General features: G+C 42.5%; 1 long non-coding RNA gene across 3 annotated transcripts; it reads right to left on the bottom strand.

Annotated features, from left to right (window-relative positions):
* Positions 1-13,134: 13,134 nt before the first annotated feature.
* LOC119869082 lies at positions 13,135-15,183 on the bottom strand. 3 transcript variants are annotated; one of them, XR_005387426.1, is made up of 3 exons: positions 15,046-15,183; positions 14,235-14,294; positions 13,135-13,188 (listed from the first exon to the last, which is right to left on the bottom strand). It is a non-coding gene; the product is annotated as an uncharacterized LOC119869082 (long non-coding RNA). The 3 variants fall into 3 exon arrangements; XR_005387425.1 differs by having other exon boundaries at positions 13,139-13,192; XR_005387427.1 differs by having other exon boundaries at positions 13,172-13,196.
* Between the last annotated feature and the right edge of the window lie 4,558 nt (positions 15,184-19,741).

Here is a 19,741-nt window from a genome sequence, read left to right on the forward strand (position 1 = left end):
AGCCTACCCTCCTCCTTCCTCTCGCTGCCTCTTGCTTTATTTCCAGGGCAAAGAGGAATATGGAGAAGCAGGTCTACTCTACTATGTCCAGGCTGGAGGCCTCGCTGTATTATTTTTATGTAGCAGATCTTTGGTTCAAACTCACGTCTTTCACCCTAATTCTCCCTCTGCATCTTTTGTGCTATAATGACTCTCAAAGACAAGTTTTCAAGCAAATGAACAGCATGACAATTCAGATCGTTAAGGGACTCCAACACCATCAGCCCCGGGTGTTGTTTCAGGGCTTCCAGATGCCATACGTGATACGTGAATGAGCTTCAATCCTCACAACATGCCAATTGTCCATGTAGACCAGCCCACATTGTTGCAAAATTCAAAAAACATCAAAAATCTGTCTTCTTTCAAGAAATGAAGGAAGCCTAGGAAAGCTATGACTTGAAACCCTTGACACATATTCATTATGTAAATCTATTGTCACACCAAGTGTAGAAATAAAAGGAAAAAAAAGAACTCAAGTAAATCCCACATAGACCAGAATCGTAACCATGACTCCAGTGCTCCAGGCTCCCCCAGAGAGCACTATAATTAGTGTTCTAATCTGCTACACCCCCACAACCAAATGCTCGGTTTTCATGGTGTGGTTAGAGAGGCAGCACTTTGTAGATGGGACACCAGGAGTATGGAGCTGGTGGCAGCACATCATGAAACCCCTAGTGGTGTGTGAACAGCTATTGAACACCTCAATCCCCAGGTCCCTCCTCCCAGACATTCCCCAGAAAGTCTGGCACCTCGCTTTCCTCAAAACCTCCTGGAACAGAGTTTCCAAGTGGTCAGAGACTTGGGGTTAGTAGGACCTGAAGCTATGGACGAAATGATAAACTGAAGACTTGAATGGTGAGGAACAGCAGCACACAGCTCATTCACCTGGTCCTTCTCTCACTAATTCAGCAATCCTTGAGTAGCGACTTTGAGCCACACAGAATGTCAGAGGCGCTCATGGAGCCTTAGGATCCACAGAAAGACCCAAACTGAAGAAGTACTAAACATAATTAACAATAGAAAACACTAGAGGGACAACTTCCCAGTGCAAAGGAAACCTATGTGAGGGTCCCATATGGCCTGGGGAGTTAGAGAAACCCACACTAGGAAGGGGAATCTGGACAAGACAGAGTCTGAGAGTGATAGGCTGCCCTAAAGCACCTGTGACTTCCCTGCTCTCAGCCATGGCGCCATCTGAGACAGCCACCCAGAGCCAACCTTCTCAAAGTCCCTCCAGAACTATCCAGAGCAGCCTTCCCAACCCAGTCCTCCCATAGCCATCCAGACCCACTTTCCTAAAACTTATATTACAAAAGTATAATCCCATATATTAAAGGGGCTCATTGAACCCCAATCACAAGAATCATGACAAAAACTACATGTCGTACCATTTTGCCCCAAACCACGAACAAAGAGAAAATCTTAAAGCAGCAGAGAATAAGACAAACTACACGGAGAAGGATGAAGGTAAGGGCGAGTGCTAACTTCTTATGAAGACTTCTCGTTGAAGACAATGAAGAAATTTCTTTACCATTTGAAGAAAAAATAACTGTAAACCTAGAATTCTTTACCCAAAAAGAATATCTTTCAAAAATGAACGTAAAATAAAATATTTTCCATCCATACTATAGCCAGACGAACTTACCTCCAGCAACAGAAGAAAAATTACACCAGATGGAAATCTGGACCAACGTAAAGGAATGCAGAGCATCAGAAATGATAAGTAGATGGGAAATTATGAAGACTTAAAAATGAATTAACCTTTATAAAAGATAGCTGAATGTTTAGAGCAATAATGACAAAACTATATTGTGGAATGTATAACATATGTAAAAGTAAAATACGTTACAATAATAGCACAAAGAACAGAAAGGAAGAAGAGTAGGAGCATAGTGTAAGTTGCATTTACTATATGGGAAGGGGCACGATCTTGCTCAAAGGCAGGTCAATTAAAGATTTATATCATAAACTCTAAAAAACTAAATAAACCACTAAAGTATCACAATAAAAAATAGCCAATAATGTAGCAACATAAATGATATGGAATTATTAAAAAGAATGGTCCATGAATCCAAGAGAAAGTAGAGAAACAAGAAAAAGAGAACAAACAAACGGGACAGTAGAAAACAAGTAGCAAGTGGATAGAATTAGACTCAACCATGTCCATAATCACACTCAGTATAAATGGTCCAAAACCCACTTAAAAGTTAGAGATTGTCAGATCCAATGAAAAACCACAGCCCCAGCACATAATAGCCACCAGAAAAATGACTTATTTCTTTTAAGGTTTTATTTATTTATTTGAGAGAGAGAGTGAGAGGACAAGCAGGCAGAGCAGCGGAGGTAGAAGGAGAAGCTGAGCAGGGAACCTGACTCGGGACTCTATCTCAGGACTCCAAGACCATGGCCCAAGCCAAAGGCAGACAACCAACCTACTGAGCCACCCCGGCGCCCCGAGAAAGTGACTTGAAATGCAAAGACACAAATAAGTTAAATGTAAAGGATGCAAAAAGATATTCCATACTAATCAAAAGCAAGTAGTCGCAGGTTAATGTCTGACAAGGTTTGATTTCAGACCCAGACTGTTAGAGGGGAGACACAGAACTATGTCCTGAAGAAATAGATGTCCGATCATCAAGAGGACATGACAAAAGTCCTAAGTGCTTATGTACCTAACAGAGCTTCAGGATACATGAAGCAAACATGATAAGACAAGGAAGGTAGAAACAGTAGAGTCACGGATTTCAACATCCCTCTCAGTAAATTGATGGCGGATGTAGACAGCCCATCAGTTACAACACCGAGGACCTGACCTGAGGGACATTCCAGAAGAACATGATACTTGGCAGCAGCAGAAACATACATTCTTTCCAAGTGCAAATGGAATATTTGTCAAGATAATCCATAGTCCGGGCCATGAAACAAATCTTAACAATTGTGAAGGATTTTAGTCATAAAGATATGTTCTCCAATCACGAAATGAAATTAGGTTGTAAATCAATACTAGAAACATGTCTTGAAAATCTGTGAATGTTTAGTAATAAATAAAATGTTTTCAATAAGACATTGAACAAAGAAGAAACTTTAAGAAGAAATTAGAAAGGGTTTGAACTGAGTGACAATGAAATGCACTGTATCAACACGTGCAGGCTGCCGCTGGAGCAGCATCTGGAGGGAAACACATATCACTTAGCACCTACCCTAGAAAAGTTTGTTTAAAACCAACAATTCCAACTTCCATCTTCCATCTTAGGAAACTGGGGGGGGGGGGGGGGGGAATAAAATCAACATAGTACGAGAAGGAAAAAAAAATCATACGGATGAGAATGGAAATCCATGAAAAAAAAAAAAAGCAAAACAACAGCAAGAATCAATGAAACAGAAAGCTGGTTCCTTCAGAAAATTGATGTAATGAATAAGTCTTTGGCTAGATTGACCAGGAAAACCAAGAGAACAAAAAGTCACGAACAGCAGGAGTGAGAAGTGGCAGCCCTTCAGGTGATATAGATATTAAGAGCATAATAAGGGACTATTGTGGACAGACGCATGCCAATAATTCTGACAACTAAGACAAAGTGGGCAAGGTCCTTGGATGACAAACTACCCGAAGCTCACTCAAGAAAAGAAGACAAACAGCCTTATGTCTGTTAACAAATTGAATTTGTAGTAAAAAACCAAGGGACAGATAAAATTCCAGGCCCAGGGAGCTCCACTGGGGGAATCCACCAAATATTTAAGAAATAAAATGGGGCACCTGGGTCACCTCAGTCGGTTGATGCAACTGCCGTCAGCTCAGGTCAATGATCTCAGGGTCCTGGATTCAACCCTCATGTTGGGCTCCCTGCTCAGCGGGGAGTCCGCTTCTCCTTCTGCCTCTGCCCCTCCCCCCACTCATGCGTGCACTCGCTCTCGCTCTCTCTCACTCACTCAAATAAATAAATAAATCAAGAAAAAAAAAGAAAAAGAAATCAAACCAATTCTAGACAAACTGTGCAGAGAAGTGGACGAGGGCCTGCCCATAAGTGGCCAGAAGTCTCTGCTACCAAAACCAAAGACATTCCCCCAAAATAAAATAAAATAAAATAAAATATAATATTTTCACAAGCATGGGTGTAAACATCTCAACATAGTGTTAATAAATTGAAGCTACCAATATTTTAAAAAGATAAATCACAACCAACTGAGGTTCAATGCAAGGTTGGTTTAAAATTAAACTATTGGGACACCTGGGTAGCTCAGTGGTTGAGCATCTGCCTTCAGCTCAGGTCATGATCCCAGGTCCCAGGATCGAGTCCTGCATCGGGGGTCCCTGCAGGAAGCCTGCTTCTCCCTCTGCCTATGCCTCTGCCTCTGTGTGGTGTGTCTTTCATGAATTAAGTAAACAAAATCTTTTTTAAATAATCAAATTAAATTAACAACTAGTATAATCCACCATATTAATAGGCAGAAAGGAAAACGCACATGTCATCTCAATGCAGAAAAGCAGCATCCATCCCCAGCAAATTAAAAACAGAAGGGAACTTTTTCAAACTGATTAAAGTCGTGTACAAAAACACCATAGGTAACATCACATTGACAGAAGAGCAGTAGACACTTTCCCTCTGAGATCAGTGACAGGACAAGGCCTCCACTTTTCACTGTTCTGTGTGACATTCTTATGCGGTTCCAGCCACTTCAGTAAGACAGGAAAAAGAATAAAAGGGAGCAGAGAAAGAAAAGTCTTTTCAGACACAAATCTGATGGTGACTGTGAACAGCTAGAGATAGATAATACCAGATAAGGACTAGAGATAGGTAAGAACGAAAAGAAGGAAACGAGAAGAGAAAGAAAAGAAGAGAAATAGAGACAGAAAGAAGAAAGAAGAAGAAAGAAAGAAGAAAGAAAAGAAAAGAACGAAAAAGAAAGAAAGAAAAGAAAAAAGAAAAGAAAGAAAAGCAAGAAAGATAAGAAGAAAGAAAGATAGAAAGAAGAAAGAAAGAAGAAATTGATAAATTGCATCATATACAAACATAAAGTTAACCACGTTCCTAAATGTACAGCCTGATGAAACATCACACTTCCACAAGAAAATATAAGAAAATGTCTTTTTATTTATGTTGGACAAGATTTTCTCTGATGCAACATAAATATGATCCATAACACGAAAAAATGATAAATTAATCTTCATGAAAATGTACAACTTCTGCTCTTATAAAGAATTAAAAAGACAAGCCACAGATGGAAAGACAATATTTTCAAAATACGTCTCAGCAAACCACCAAAACTGAGGAAGCAAACCAAGAAAGAAAGAAAAAGACAGGAGTTCCACCAGCCAGAGAGCAAGCAGGAGAGGGGTGAAGAATTTCCCAAGACCTTGTCTTGGGAAAGGGGCTTGTCTGTCCGCGGAGCAGGAGAGATGCGTGCGAGACCGACAGTGTTCGCCACAACAGCTGCTGTGTATTGAGTGTATGAAGAGGAGATTTTTCCACTCAAGGATGAATTTCTGATGGTGTGATGGTTAATCTGATGTGTCAGGTCGCCTGGAGTGTGGTCTCAGAGAGCCGGTCAAACACTTTTCTGGCTGTTCCTCTGAGGGTGGCTTTGGATGAGATTAACATTTAAATCAGGCGGGATCCCTGGGTGGCGCAGCGGTTTAGTGCCTGCCTTTGGCCCAGGGCGCGATCCTGGAGACCTGGGATCGAATCCCAAGTCGGGCTCCCGGTGCATGGAGCCTGCTTCTCCCTCTGCCTATGTCTCTGCCTCTCTCTCTTTCTCTCTGTGTGACTATCATAAATAAATAAAAATTTAAAAAAATTTAAATCAGGCAATTTTGAGTAAAGCAAATCACCCTCCATAATGTGGGTGGGCCTCGTCCAATCAGGTGAAGGCCTGCCTAGAACAAAGGCTGACTCCCCCGAGCAAGGGAGAAGTCTGCTCTTCCTGGGCCTCCAGCTGCCGGCCTTCCCCCCGCAGATTTTGGAGTCACCAAGTCTCCACCATCGTGTGAGCCAACTCCCTAAAGTAGATCTACTTACACACTTACCTCCAGTTGGTTCTGTTTCTCCCTGACTCACACGGCTGGCTTTCCAGACTGCGAGGGGTCTGTTGGCCACCGACACCCGGACTGTTAAGCCAGAGTCACACGCGGACCATGTTGATTAGGCCTCATCCTGCCTCACGAACCATAATTTCCAGAAATGAAAACTTGTGCGAGCCTGGAAATGGCAAGTGAGCCTCCTAGGTTTCCGAGCTGCACCTGGTGCTTACGTGTTAGGAAACACCCTCACTGGCCATCGGTCTGATTCTGCGGCAGAGCCGTGTCTGCACCGCGGGTGGGAGGAGGCGTGAGTTTGTGCGTGGGGAGGCATGCGAGGGGGCGCCAATCTGTCCCTTCCACGCAGGAACGCGGACAGCACCCGAGCCTGGAAACCAAGAAGTTGCAGCAGATACTCATTCTTCAGATACAAGGACGCGGAGAACAGACAAGCATCTCAAAGGGTCCAGAGTGGCTGCATCTGGGGCCTAAGAGTTTGGGGTGGGCAGGGACCGAGCAGTGATCACGGCTTCCCTTCAAAGTCCAGAGCTTTTGTCCTACAAATTATAAAGTTACAGCTTATAACCTCTTGGTGTCAGTTTATTAAAAAAAAAAAAAAAAAAATCAGTCGACCAGATATCTGAAACCGCCACATGGAAGACACTGTGCTGGGCTCAGCGGTAGACAGGCAGAAGTAAGAAGAGAATTAATGTCCTCAAAAAGCTTCAGAAGATTTAGGCATTTTCAACCAGAGCAGTCAAATATCTGAACCATGTAATAAACAGTATCAAACAACTGAAAACAATAAAAGTGATACAAAAAAATAAAAAAAGAATGTGTAACTGGATTGTCTCTGGTCTTCCCAAGACACCACAAACTTAACAAATGCATTTAGGTTTTACTAACAACCAAAGCAAAATCACCTAAGTCCAGAAAACACTTTTCATTTCATTTCTTTTCTTTTCTTTCTTTTCTGTTGTCTTCATCAATTTATATGAACCAAATCCATTGTGAAATGAGAGTAGCAAGTATCTCAGAGGAAATCGTTGCTTAACTGTTGGAGGTTAATGTGTGTGAAATTAATCTGGACCTGAATTTTGATGTGATATTTGTATGGAAAGGAGAGTTATTTTTTAAGGTGTTGGAGCCTAGAGCTGTACTGGGTAAACTATCATATGAATAAAATGAAAGCATATATATACCTGCTGAAAAAAAAAAAAAACAATACAAAAAAACCAAAAGTGCATTGTTTGTTAGAATTTTAGGCTCATTAGGAGAAAAGATGACAATGCTTCAGACTGGAACGTTTCCCTCCATTTTGCATCCATCCACACTACACTGAACACAGCTACAACCTCGTGTGACACATCTCTGCTAGAGAGGAAAATGTAGCTTGGTATCTCGATCACACAGATATTAAAACAAGTGCATTTTCCTCTCTTTAAACTGATGATGACCTATGGCTAATCCCCAAGCCTATTTCACTGGGTGACAAAAACTAAAAACCCTATCAGTCATGCATGAACAGCTATTTATTTGTTTAAAGCCAGTCAAGTATTAAAGATATGAAACACAATAATACATCTAGATCTCTTCAGTCTAGAAAAATATATCATTATTTGGATGACAGTTCTAGCATACTCGGTACTGCACAAAGGCTTTCTCTAGAATGGATAAAATTAACAAATAGCCATAAGGAAATTAAGATTATTTTCAAAAAGAAAATAACACACAGCAGTAAACAGAAAGAGGAAAACTCACTTAGATAGAGGATGTGCTGGTACTTAAGACCAAACTGACAACTTGTTTCAGAAAAGCACAACCTTTCCTGGAATTAAGACCAGGGAGAGGGATCCCTGGGTGGCGCAGCGGTTTAGTGCCTGCCTTTGGCCCAGGGCGTGATTCTGGAGATGCAGGATCGAATCCCACGTCGGGCTACCGGTGCATGGAGCCTGCTTCTCCCTCTGCCTGTGTCTCTGCCTCTCTCTCTCTCTCTCACTGTGTGCCTATCATAAATAAATAAAAATTAAAAAAAAAAAAAAAAAAAAAAAAAGACCAGGGAGAAACCGGCCCCTGGATCTCACAGGAAGATCTGACCTATTTTCTGGAGCGGCAACCTGAGCACTATCTTAATAATACAAATATGCATTTTATAAGGCCACTTCTTTAAACATCCTTAAGTGCACGTCATTACCACAAACACTGGGAAGTCCATTCTGCCTTAGAAAACAAAAGCAATAAAAAATAAATTTATTATTAAAAAAAAGAAAACAAAAAGAGAACAAAAGCAAGGCAGGGAGGGCAAGGGGCTCTCCTGCGCGGTGCTAAGGCCAGGGGGAGCGGAAGCACACGAGGAAGGGAAGGCAAGGAACGTGCGCTCAGGCCTGCAGGGCAACCGCAGCCCAGAGGCCCAGAGGCCCAGAGGCCCAGAGGCCGGAGCCCCTCGCAGCTCCTGAGCACTGGGCCGCAGGAGGAGCAGGGCCGCCACTGCTCCAGGGAGGCTGCGGAGCCAGAGGCAGGCGGGACCCGGAGAGAGGGATTTCCATCCCCTTGCGGATGAGCCCCGAGAATGAACTCTAACGAGGTCCAAATCCCTTGCCAAGAAAGTAAGGTGGAAACTTCAGCCAACACATGAGGATCTGAGAACCCGACCTTCTGGACCACTGACACCTCTGTTCACTTCCACCAGGAACGTTCATCAAGTCGCAGTTAGAAAACACCCATTTCAGCAAGAAAACACTTGTCAGGAAGCAACCAAAGAACACTGAAATTACCCACTTAATTGGGAACTATTTCCTAGACACTGACAAGATAGCTTTCGTGGAAGATATATACTTATCTCTATAGGCACCTTAATAAGTTGTTAGTTTAAATCAGTAACATATAAAAGGAAATTTTCTAGAAATAATAAATAACCTTGGTTTTAGATGAATTGATGTGACTTCTATTTTTCCACATAGAAGTGATCGTTTAGCAGGGCTATATGTCTGTTCGGTCCTACTTGTTCACAACTAAACCGTGGCAAATGATCACAAGATATTAATTCTATTCTACCCTGGATACTGTCTGCAGATGGAGAAATGGGAAAAGACAGAAGAAACAGAGTCCTGAGCTCATGCAACACTGAGGCAATAACATAGGCCAACCTGGGATCCCTGGGTGGCGCAGCGGTTTAGCGCCTGCCTTTGGCCCAAGGCGCGATCCTGGAGACCTGGGTTTGAATCCCACGTCAGGCTCCCGGTGCATGGAGCCTGCTTCTCCCTCTGCCTATGTCTCTGCCTCTCTCTCTCTCTCTCTCACTGTGTGCCTATCATAAATAATAAAAAAAAAAAAAACATAGGACAACCTCTCACTCCTTAACATAAGCAAGCCGAGGTGTAAACATAAGCATATGTTTTCCTCCATTTGGCTCGAGAGTTATTTCTGGTATAAATATATTTTTTTTACAACAAAAAGAGCCTATAAGCACTATTTTTCTTAAAATGGGCCATCATTAAAAAAAAAAAAGGTAGAAAGGGAAAAAATACTGCTAAGCATTGGGGTAAGAGAAGAAATGAGAGGGGAAGACCAATAAGCAGTGGGCGAGTCATGGTGACAGTGAGCCTGAGGCCAGCAGGAATAAAGTGACCAACAAGTTTTACCAAGAACACTCCACAGACATCACACGATGGTCACTCAACAAGAGGAAATATCTCAATGCATCCACGAGAATAAGGTACCCATTTCAGTGGTAGAACAGAAAACGGTATTTACCCTACAGACATTCATAAGGAATAAACACTGAGGAAGATGACGAACCTTTTTTTTTTTTTTTTAAGTAGACTCCATGTCCAGCATCCAGCATGGAGCCCAATGTGGGGCTTGAACTCAAGACCCTGAGATCAAGAGCAGAAAGCAAGAGTCTGAGGCTTAATCCAGTGAGCCCCCCAGACACCCTGATGATGATCTTTTAATACAGAAAATGAAAGTAATGATGACAACTTAGCCAAAGGAACACAGTTCTTTCAAATGGACAATCAAGTGACAATTCCAGGAGTTAAGCTCATACTCTTCTGATAGGAAATTTTTGAATCTCTTTAGATAAATGTAATTCAGAATATTTATAAACTGTATTATCCTCTCATTTAAAGGTAACCTAAGGTTTTGGGGTGCCTGGGTGGCTCAGTCGGTGAAGTGTCTCCCTTCAGCTCAGGTCATGATCCCAGGGTCCTGGGATCCAGCCCCACTTTGAGCTCCCTGCTCAGCGGGGAGCCTGCTTCTCCCTCTCCCTCTCTCTCTGCCCCTCCTCCCTGGTATACTCTCTCCCTCTGATTAACAAAATCTTTCAATAAATAAATGTCAGTGAAGTTTCAAATCAACCCAAATTACTGTTAGCAAACTTGCAAAGACAACTGCATGTGCACATTGGTATGCTTTTTTCTAGGAATGTTTAGGTTTGGGATACTTTCATGTTTTCAGAAAAAGAGTTATGTTTCCATCTAAACCGAAAAGCAGGGAACAATGATGCTTTCATAAAATTTTAACATTGCAATACAAGCATTTCTGAAAAAGGAGAGAAAGGAAAGGAGACAAGCAAGACCCTGAAACCCTATAGGGTATCACGTCTGGTCGTCTGGGCCTAATGGTTTACAGCAAACCAGAACCAGGTAGCAGAGCTGCCAGTACTTCTATTGCGCAGTGGGCCTAGGTAACACCTGGTATTGGATAAAAATGGGGGGGGGGGGGCAAGATTTTACTTATCATTAAGATCAAAGATACTATGAAAAGGAAGATGACGAATCACAAATCCCAAGTGTCTGGTAAAAAGGAGATAGAGCCAGCATCCATGAAAAGAGCTCAGGGATCTGAAACAGGCCTAGGGAAAACCCATTCACCTGAACAAAAGCCCTGACCAATCCTGGGCTCGCCCTGGGGCCTCAAGACTCCCCATGTCAACCACCACACACTCTCTGAGTTTAACAACCTGAGTTGATGCCTCCCAAATTCTTCACTAAGGAAATACTAAGGTTTTTATCGAGGTATTCATTAATTAACAACTTGAAAGAAACAGGTACATTTCCCATGTTCTGAAATTATTAGGTCTTAGACTCTCTGACACGTGGATCCAATTTAAAATCTTCTAGTGGAAAAGGTGGTTGGGGCGTTAAAGCTCCCCTGAGATGCTGTCAGGGCAGATAACTTTGCTGACCCCTGGACACCACAAACTCGGATTTCCAGTGAGCCTTTTCCCCTCCTGCTATTTACAGTCACTCAGAGCCCAGCTGACCTCCACCCAGGGAACCAGGAATGCCATCTCCTTCTATTAGAATATGCACCTGACTCCCACGCGAGAAAAACTTAGCAGGGCTGTTTCAGCGGTGGTCATTGTGCAGAGGCTCATTTGCTCAATTCCTATGAGCAAACTCAGTCATAAAGATACTTTGGGCTTACTATATTACAAACAGAATTACTCCTTGAAAATAAGAAAGACTTTAGAATGAACTTGCAAATTAATTGGAGTCTATTATTTTGGAATGTGAATTGAATGTGGTTATATTTAGTTCTTTATTATTTAAGTGTACAAGACTTCAGAAATACAGGAGTGTACTTAGTACCTTAAAGTAAGTTCATACAAATTTAGGGACAAAAAACAAAAACATGTTCTTACGCGAGCCGTCATTTCAGGTGTTCATGAAGTCAAACATATATATTTGAAATGATCTAACTTTCTAATGACAGTCATGCAGACAAAAATTTACTGGTTCATCAAACTATAGTGCAAGTATATGAATTTATTTGTAATAAATTATCATTTTTGCATATATCAGTCAAAGCACAAGGCCCTAAACACTTGCAACCAAAATGAATTATTAATTTAATTGTCACAAAACATGAGACACCTAGGTCTGGGAAATGAACAGGGGCAAGTGGAAGGGAGATGGGTGGGGGTTGGGGTGATTGGGTGATGGGCACTGAGGGGGGCACTTGGCGGGATGAGCACTGGGTGTTATGCTACATGTTGGCAATTTGAACTCCAATAAAAAAAATTAATTGTCACAGCCTATTTGGCTAAGTTCTATTACTATTTGTTATAATATGCAATGCATAAGGGGGAGAATCAGATTGAAAATCTAAAAAAGTAAACCGATTATTTTGTCCTGGAGAAATTAAAATACAGCAAGCTGACAAAAATTAGAGCCGAGGCATTAATGTTTTAAATAGGTAAAAAAAAAAAAAAAAAAAAAACAATGTTTACCTTAATTTAAAGAACAGTTGTGCCCAAAGGGAAGGTTCAACCTGCTGATAAAGAGTTCCTTTGTTTCCAGATACCATGAAAAGGTCTCAATTCCCTCTCCGAGGTAGGAAGGAGAGTGGAATGGGAGCCCTTTGGCGCTGGCTTTGCTACTTGACTGTGACTCTCCCCAGCTAAGCAGGTCTACTGGGAGAGGACACTGCTGCGGGGCTCTGGGCCTTCTGACTTGGTATTTTTGTGCAGGAGAGAGGGAGCGCCCCCAGAAACAGGTGTCCTAAACTAGAAGGCTTCTGAAACACAGAGGTCTTTGAAATAACAATTCAATGGAAGATGCTCAGTTGAGAGGAACTCACACAGCCTGGACTACATGGGGGTCAAGACCCAGAAGATGGTGTATTTTCCCTCTTGAGGTTCCTTTCCTGATGTAGAAGCAAAACCGGATTAATGCCAGAGAAAAAGCTTAGCACCTCTCAAAGGGTTAGAAAGACATGCCATGTTTCTCTTGCCTCAGTGTGGCCTCCCTCTAAGTGTCAAGGGAGGAAATGAGCGGACACCAGCAAGTGTCCCTGGAGGATACAGAAAGGTCATGGGAACCAAACAGTACATGTGGGCTCTTCCCCCTCCTGTCATAATACACAAGAGGTGTCTACTGTATTTAAGTCCTTGGAGAATAAAAATATGTATCAGGTAATGAATGATTCATTGTACGAAATGATGTGAAAACTTATTTAACCTTTTTAAATTCCTAAATAAGGGTTCCCTGGGTGGCGCAGCGGTTTGGCGCCTGCCTTTGGCCCAGGGCGCGATCCTGGAGACCTGGGATCGAGTCCCACGTCGGGCTCCCGGTGCATGGAGCCTGCTTCTCCCTCTGCCTGTGTCTCTGCCTCTCTCTCTCTCTCTCTCTCTCTCTCTCTGTATCATAAATAAATAAAAAATATATATACATTAAAAAAATTCCTAAATAAAAAGCAAAATGATACATTTGAGTTCAAAACATATACTAGTTACATAGGAGGGGAAGGATTTTCTTTTCAGTAATCATCTGATCTGTTTTCATTCAAATTTATTTGGGGAACAAAATATACGAAGTACCTATATGTAAGATTCTCAAGGGGAGATAATTAGTACAAGAAAGGACCAATGGGATTAGAGTCAGAAAAATAACAATTCTAATATTCATTAATTAAAAACACTAAGTTTTTATTAAAAAAAAAAACACTGAGTAAGTTACTACACATTCCTCAATCTCAGTCCTTAGATCTAAAAACCTGGAATAATGCTGCACTGCTAATAACAACTCAAAGTGATTACTGAGATCATGCATGTGAAAGCAACAAAAACACAGCATTACAAATGTTTTGCTTCCACTCCTTATAGACTCATGAAACAAAACTTTGACAAGTTCCAAATTAGAATTTAAGTGATAAAGAATTTGTTGAATTTGAGGAATAATGCGTTCAGGATATGTTAAATACATAGAGTTTGGCTCAAATTAAATATAATGCTGCAAAGAGAAGACCAGACATCAAAATATAAGGAGTAGGCATACATAACGCTCAGTACTTTGACAAATAGTCACGCCCAAACTAACGTGCTAAAGAAAAGACTAGGCCTGCGATAGAAGAGTCAAGCTAAACTGCTTGTAAACACAGAAAATATTGGTAAGAGCATTTTACATTTTTAAAAAAGGCAATGAAACATTTGTAAATAAGGAAGAGGTCCTTGGAGGTCCTAAGCTGCAGACTTGTACAACAAACTGCATCATTACTGACAACTTAAAAAAGTACTAAAATCCTAAAGTTTCCAGGAGTGTCTACAGAGTTTCAGATACCATCCCAGAGGATCCGGGGGTAAATATCCTCTGTCATTGAAAGAAAGAGAGAGGAATTTTCACTAGCTCTGAGTTGTACATTTTGCAGATTCAAAAAGTTTGGAAGTAGCCATACTCACCTGAGAGCTGACATTGCTCTGTCTCTGCTCAGCTAATAGAATTCAGTCCATGTGGTGAAGCTAATTATGACACGGTAGCAGGACAGAGAAAAAAAAAAGAAAAAGCCTGGCAGTTGAGGACATAATCACTGTGGTGTTATTTCTCACGACTCGGCAACCATAGTATTACTTGGGGGAAGACACAAGATGTATTTCTTTTTTAGTATCAGCAATGTTTAATTCTACACTGAGAATCTGAAAATACTGTTTAAAGTACAGGAAGAAATACACAAAGTTTACTTTTACATCATTATTTTAACTCAAACACATGTGCAGAGGTCAATCCCCTCCGAATAAACTTTTCTACTGTTTCAACTTTATTTCACAATTTCACAAATTCAAAGGTCCTTCAAATTGTTGCAAATATTTTTAGAACAGAATTTTCAGAATTCAAAGGACATTAAATGTTTGTGGAAGAGTGGTATGAAATGTCCTATTCAAGGACGGAGCACCACAGACGCAAAACCTGATGAACCGGGCAGCTCCGGGGGCTCAGTGGTTTAGCGCCACCTTCAGCCCAGGGCCTGATCCTGGAGACCCGGATAGGGTCCCGCGACCGGCTCCCTGGCGGGAGCATGCTTCTCCCTCTGGCCTGCGTCTCTGCCTCTCTCTCTCTCTCTCTCTCTCTCTCTGTGTCTATCATGAGTAAATAATAAAATAAAAAACACGATGAACTGATGTGATAAGCATTCTAGAGGTCACATCATTAAACGAGGCCTAAAATGCAAATATAATTGTGTTTGTTACATTTTTAAAAATGACCGAAAATTACCTTTCTTTGGGGTGCCAACTCCATGATTGCCTAGTAGAGGTGTATGTAAGTGCTGATTCATTACAAAAGCAACCCTAAAGAAAGAAATAAGCATAATCCTAGAACTAAAACATGACTCTCTGCTAAGAACCTGTGCATGAAGTATTAAAAACAGGCATTTATATGCGGATATGACCCGAAAATGCACATTGCAGGGGTGCTCCTGGCGAACAAGAAGCTTGTCTCTAGATCCAAGGCGCTGTCACACCTAGAAGAGAATGTAGTAGTGACAGCAGTCGCTTCAGCCCGCTCAAGGCGGCACTTCCCTACAGTCCTCTAGTTTCCTGTAATCAAAAACCCCACAGCCCAGGGGAGGAGCGAGGTTAGAGCCCAAAGTGGCCAAGCAGCGCGCCCCGGGCTCCCGCCCCGCCGCCCCGCCCAGGCCAGGCCCCCCGCGGCCGCGCGCTCCGGGCTCCAACGGCCTCAACGGAAGGAGGCGCGGGGGGCAGAGGCGCATCAGTCTGGGGGGGACCCGGGCGGGGGCCGTTGGGGAAGCCGCGGCCTGGACCGGGACCCACCGGCGGCTCCCCCTGGGGCAGGGCTCTGACCCGCACTCGGCCTGCGGTAAGCAGCGCCCCACTGCGCGATGGGGGCTGAGGGCGGCCCGCGGGGGGCGCGACCTGAGGCCGGCGGGGTGGTCCGCGGGGGCGGGGGTCGGCGGGGGAGGCTGGGGGTCGGGCGGGACCTGAGGCCGGGCGGGGCCGCGGGGGCGGGCAGGGGCCCGGGATGCTGGGGTGGGGGGGGGGCGTGGGCCAAGGAGCCTGGGGGGTCGGGAGGGACCTGAGGCCGGGCGGGGCCGCGGGGGGCGGGCAGGGGCCCGGGAGCTGCTGGGGGGGGGGGGGGGGCGTGGGCCAAGGAGCCTGGGGGGTCGGGAGGGGGAGGGACCTGAGGCGGGGGGGGGGGGGGGCGGGAGGGGGGATGCTGGGAGGGGGGGGGGGGGGGGGGGGGCGGGCAAGGAGCCTGGGGGGTCGGGAGGGACCTGAGGCCGGTGGGGGCCGCGGGGGGCGGACAGGGGCCCGGGATGCTGGGGGGTGGGGGGGGGGCGTGGGCCAAGGGGGTCGGGAGGGACCAGAGGCCGGGCGGGGCCGCGGGGGGCGGGGCGCGGCGGGGAGGCCCCGGGTCGCCCCAGGGCTGCAGCGGGACTCGGCCAGGCCGGTTCCCGGGTGGCCCCACCGCTGCTCCGCGCCCCGCTGTCCAGGTCCCGAGGTACTGCCCTAAGGAATCTGCCAAGGCCCCTGTTATTACCCGAACCCTCATGGACTCTATGATTGTGGCCACAAAATTAAAATTCTTTCCATTTTCTAAATTTCTACAAGTTTAGCAGACAATGGCGAGAATTTTTGTAAGACATACGAATTGTAGATTTTAAAAGATGTGAGTATAACATGGATTATTTATAGGATAAGTTATAATTTGCGTAATTTCCTCTGAATAAGTTCTAAGAAATTAACTTACATAATTTAAAAGACACTGGCTTTAAATTTGTAATATTGAATATAATGGTTTTGAGCTTGTACCTTGTGAAAGATTTAAGAATTAAGCATAAACTCTTATCACTTGATTATTGTTATTTTCAAAGTGCATTGATCAGCGACTGAACCACAAAATATATAGGTTAAAATAACTGGTTTTATTCTCCCTAGGTAACCTTTCTAAACATCATAGTTGATAATGTTTTCTTACTAGCACGGTGTTAGACAAGATAATGATTTGAAGGTCCTTGTAGCTTGAAGAACAGGTAATCTGGTCTGTGTATTCTTACTGTCTATATAGTAAGGAAGAATTATATTTATTTTTAAGTTATAACTGGTATTAAAATATGTATTTTTTGGACAAACAAATCAAAATAGAATTTTATTTTTTAAATAATAAATTTATTTTTTATTGGTGTTCAATTTGCCAACATACAGAATAACACCCAGTGCTCATCCCGTCAAGTGCCCCCCTCAGTGCCCATCACCCAGTCACCTCCACCCCCCCTCACCTCCCCTTCCACCACCCCTAGTTCGTTTCCTAGAGTTAGGAGTCTTCCATGTTCTGTCTCCCTTCCTGATATTTCCTACCCATTTCTTCTCCCTTCCCCTCTATTCCCTTTCACTATTATTTATATTCCCCAAATGAATGAAACCATGTAATGTTTGTCCGTCTCTGATTGACTTACTTCACTCAGCATCATTCCCTCCAGGTCCATCCACGTCGAAGCAAATGGGTATTTGTCGTTCCTAATGGCTGAGGAATATTCCATTGTATACATAGACCACAGCTTCTTTATCCATCGTCTTTCGATGGACACCGAGGCCCCTTCCACAGTTTGGCTATTGTGGACATTGCTGCTGGAAACATCGGGGTGCAGGTGTCCCGGTGTTTCATTGCATCTGTATCTTTGGGGCAAATCCCCAGCAGTGCAATTGCTGGGTCATAGGGCAGATCTCAAAATAGAATTTTAAGTCTTCCGGTGGAATTTATGTAACATATTCAAATAAAATCACAGGTTCTAGGGAGTGTTTTTCATCCCTCTAAACCTCAGTCCCCTAACTCTCTTCCTTCACTTCTGGCTTCTGGTTCTGGAACATATCAAGCTAGCATAATGGTAGGGCGGAGGAGAGGAGAAAAGAGACAAATACTCTTTTTGTGAATCAGAGGTGGTTCATAAGAAGTATGCCGTCTTTACAACTGCTTATGGGCAGTGACTATTGAAACGGTTTATAGTAATCTCAATCTTAGTTAAAAATTACAAGAGAAAAAGTCTCAACACTGAAATGGTTCTCTTTCTTTTTATTTAAAGAAAGAACTTTCTTTTCTTTAATATTTATTATTCAGAGACAAACAGAGAGAGAGGCGCAGAGACACAACACAGGCAGAGGGAGAAGCAGGCTCCATGCAGGGAGCCTGACATGGGACTCGATCCCGGGTCTCCAGGATCACACCCCAGGCTACACGTGCCACTAAACCACTGCTCCACAGAGGCTGCCCTGAAATGGTTCTCAAAGCCTTCTCATCCCTTGTATATACAGAGACTAAGAGACTTGTGCACACAGAAATGTCATCTCATAACTTTTCTCAAGTGATATTTTTGCTTCTCATTTTTATCATAAACAACCATTCCCTTTCCTACTACTGATTAGTTATAAAATACTATACTTAACACCAGGTAGCTCAAATGCTATTATAACTTCTTATCGCCTCCAGGATAAATCCAAAATTAATAGCATAGATATCAAATCCTTGCTGACAAGGACTGTGAGGAATACCAATAAAATGCAACCTTATTTCCTACATAAATTCTAAAAAAAAAAAAAAAAAGGAAAATTGAAAAGATGTTAGTGGTAGCAGGCTAAAGTAGTACTTTTATTAAAGATAAAGATTAAATTGTAAGACATAGGTTACTCAGTATGAGAACCAAATGGTTAACTGATTTAGAGAATCAAGCAGACCGACCAAATGTGATGTGGGATATTTGGGGAGGACATATCCCGTATCTATTCAAAATAAATACATAAGGAAATAAATATGTAAATTAATAAGTAAATCTTTTTTTAAGCCTTAGAACACACACAGATCATGTCTTGTGTTTCTTGACACTCTAAGAAGTCCTTATTTTCACAGGAAATTGCCATGTTATGCATATTTTCAAATTAATGATCAGTTATTATTTCAGTGAAGGTTTAAGTGTTCACTCCCTTCAAAGCATTATATACTAGGCTTTATGGGGAAACCTGGTATAGGTTTTGGTATTCTCCTAAAGCATTTTTCCAAAGTTCAGAAACTAGTGGGCCAGATGAATGCATAAACAAAAGCAAACAATAACACAAAACCTTTGGGATGACACTAAATAAGAGAAATACTGTTATGGGTGAATGATGTGCTATGATGGTAGGAGGGAAGAAAAGTTAATTTTCTATCCAGCAACTGATTCTAGTTAAAAGGAAATATTATAAATAAATCAGAATTAATAAAATGCTTGTTTCTGTATTTATCTTGATAAACCTAACATGAAAGATAATATACGCTGTACAGTAACATTATAAAATTACTGAACTATCTCCAGAAATATTCTGATATTTGAACCTTTAGTACTCATTCCATGAAGACTCTTCCTTCTCACATAATGCAGTACTCCTAGTCTTCATTAAATATGGCTAATGCAAGAAGTATTAGGCTCTGAAAATTTCTTCAGAATTACATTTTTGTTAAGAAAAGATTTAAGGATCTTAGCAAAATTAGGTGGGTTTTTTTTGACATTTATAAGAAAATTGGATAGGATAACAAAAGTCTGTTTGGGTTAGTAGAGAATCTAGTCAGTACTGTTTTACAAAACTCTTTGCTGTGATGGATATGTTGTAAAATTCTCATTGTCCAATGCAGTGGCCATTAGCCCCATGTGAATCTTGAGTCCTTGAAGTGTGGCTGTTGCAACTGAGGAACTAAATTTTTATTTTATTTCAATTAATTTAAATTAAAATAACCACATGTGGCTAGTGGCTGCCATATTGTATAACCAGCTCTAGAATGAATATATGAAAATTGGTTGGGGCATTCTTGGTTGATTGATGGGGTAAGGAAACCAGAGCTGACAAACCAAGGTAACCGTGGAGCCTCTGCTAGTCCCTGAAGCCCATGCAGTCCTCATTTTCCTCTTCAGTGCATACAACTAATG

The sequence above is a fragment of the Canis lupus genome, unplaced genomic scaffold, assembly GCF_011100685.1.
Source record: "Canis lupus familiaris isolate Mischka breed German Shepherd unplaced genomic scaffold, alternate assembly UU_Cfam_GSD_1.0 chrUn_S544H706, whole genome shotgun sequence".
Lineage (NCBI taxonomy): Eukaryota > Metazoa > Chordata > Mammalia > Carnivora > Canidae > Canis > Canis lupus.